Source organism: Fulmarus glacialis, unplaced genomic scaffold, assembly GCF_000690835.1.
Source record: "Fulmarus glacialis isolate BGI_N327 unplaced genomic scaffold, ASM69083v1 scaffold19400, whole genome shotgun sequence".
In the NCBI taxonomy this organism is placed as follows: domain Eukaryota; kingdom Metazoa; phylum Chordata; class Aves; order Procellariiformes; family Procellariidae; genus Fulmarus; species Fulmarus glacialis.
In genome coordinates, this window is record NW_009189795.1 from 1 (window position 1) to 2,381 (window position 2,381).

Sequence of the window (2,381 nt, forward strand, 5' to 3'; positions counted from 1 at the left end):
AGTTGAGCTGGGGAGAAGAGCCCTTTCTCTGCCCAACCGAGCTGGGGTGACCAGTCCCTTCCCCAGTCCTCTGTGGGGCTCACTGGGGGTGCTGGAAGAGGATGGGGGGGAGAGGATGGGGATGCTACGGCTGTCCTGCCAGCTCCGTGGCTGGCTCTCCTCCCGGTCCCCACTCTTCTTCTGGGGGCTGCTGGGGGAAGACGAAGGACGTGTCCCAGTCTGGCACAGCCCTGGGGTCCCATCCAGCCCCGATGCACAGCCCCAAGGGGGAAGGGGAAGGGGAAGAGGAAAAGGAAGGGGAAGAGGAAGAGGAAGGCAGAAGGCAGGAGATTTCATATTAACAAGATAGCATGGAAAACAGATTTCCCCTAAAATATACTGTCAGTCTGTACATGTAAGTGAAACAAAAAAATAGCAACAAACCAAAGAAAAAAACCCCAAACAGGCAGAGAGGAAAGGGACAAGTTTAATGATAGAAGAGCTCCCTCCACCTTGGCCCCCCGCTCCTGCCTGCTCTGCCTCCCCCTCCGGCCCCGCCGGGCCAGGCTGCAGGGACAGGGCTCTGCATCAGGAGGTCCTGGGAGACCTGGGGCATGCAAAGGGACTGTCCCTTGGCTGGGCTGGCAGCGGGACCGGGGAGGCCAAAAAAGCTGCATCAGAGCAAAGCGCTGTGCAGGGCTGGGTCTGCTCGGGGGGAAAAAAAAAAAAGGCTGGGATGGAAAAGCTGACATGAATCATTTTGGCTTTCTGGTGTTGCTATGAATGCTTCACTCGGGCGTCGTAAAACACCCGTCTTCCCTTCGGGGCTGGGATTAGCCAGGCTCCCTTTCCATACTGCGCTGCAGCAGGACTTCCTTGCTGTCCCTGTCCCCAGCACCATGTCTGCTACAGCTGGAGGACACTTGATCACCCAAGCTCAGTGGGAAGAGATGTTGAGTGGCTCAGTGAGGAGTAGCTCAAAGCACAGATATTAAATGACATCCCCAGCACATCAGGACGCTTGACGCATGAACAGCCCAGCCACCAGCAGAAGATGCGGTGCCCTCTCCAAGGGGACTATCCAACTTGCAGTCCCAACCAAGCACGGCCAGAGACTGTCTGTGCCCCTCTCCGGTGTGTCCATCTCCCCAACATCTTCCCCATGCTTGCTCGGTGCTACCCGGCCATCCCTTCCCACAGCAAGAAGAGAGGAGACGCAGCTCCTTCCTTGCACTCTTCAATGCCCACTGACGTATCTATAATTGATCTCAAGGAGCGTGCCGATGCTATCGAAACTGTAATGGGATTTTGATGTTCAGCCAGGACAGAGGGGAAAAGAGTCCATTTGCAAAATGCCATGGTTTGCTCTGTGCATGGTACAGCCGCAGCTGCCCATTAAACATGCAGCTCTCAAGTCCCCATCTCTCTCCCGATAACCCCAGCAGCTCCTTTCTCAACCTCCCCAAGCCCATGCATGACTGCGGCGGAGCACGGAGATGGGTTTGCTCCAGGAGCACTGGAGAGCATGGAAAGCACCATCCCACGGTGCTTTCAGGGATGGTGGTGCAGAGCCTCTCGCTTGCCTGGGACCACGCTGGCTCCAAGGTGCTCAGTTGAGTTGAGCTGGCTCTCCTAGAGTCTGCTTTGAACATCTAGAGGGGCAGGAGAACATCTACAGTGCAAGAGAACATCTACAGTGCAAGAGAACATCTACACAGCAGGAGAACATCTACAGTGCAGCAGAACACCTACAGAGCAGGAGAAGATCTACAGGGCAGGAGACCTCTGGCTGCTGAGGGAACTCGGGGGCCAGGCTTGGAGGTGCCCAGGTCAGAGAGGTGAGCCTGTGACCATGACCCATCCTGGGCCATTTGCACCTCACCAGGAAAACGCTGCAGACAACTTGCTCCCTCCCACCGCATCACCTTTGGGTGCCTGCACTCCCGCTCCCCTCACCCCAGAAGCATTTCAGCCCACGTCAAGGCACAGGGTGCAAACCGAAGGGAAAACAGCCCCAGTATTTTGGGGGGTGACTGCAGATTGGTGGCTACACACGTGTGTCCCTCCAAGACCTGGAGAGCATGGAGGGCACCAGCAACAGGCCGGCACCCCTGGACCCGGTGGCTCTGAGGACCCAGAGGTAACGCAGAGCCTCTGCAATGGATGGATGAGCCCATTGGAATTGGGTAGGAATTGAGGAGCTGGGGAAGCGTCCACAGACATCCTCCTCTCCCACGTCCCCACGTGCTCCTCTCCCACCCCTGCCCAAGAAGGTCACTCCCAGGCGGCTCGTGCAGATCCCAATGCACAGCCCACCGGCAGCGAGGCAAGTGCGCGGAGCGAGACCGAAGGCAAGCAGTTACCTCTGCAGATGGTCCCGTTTTTCACCGACTCGTAGCCCG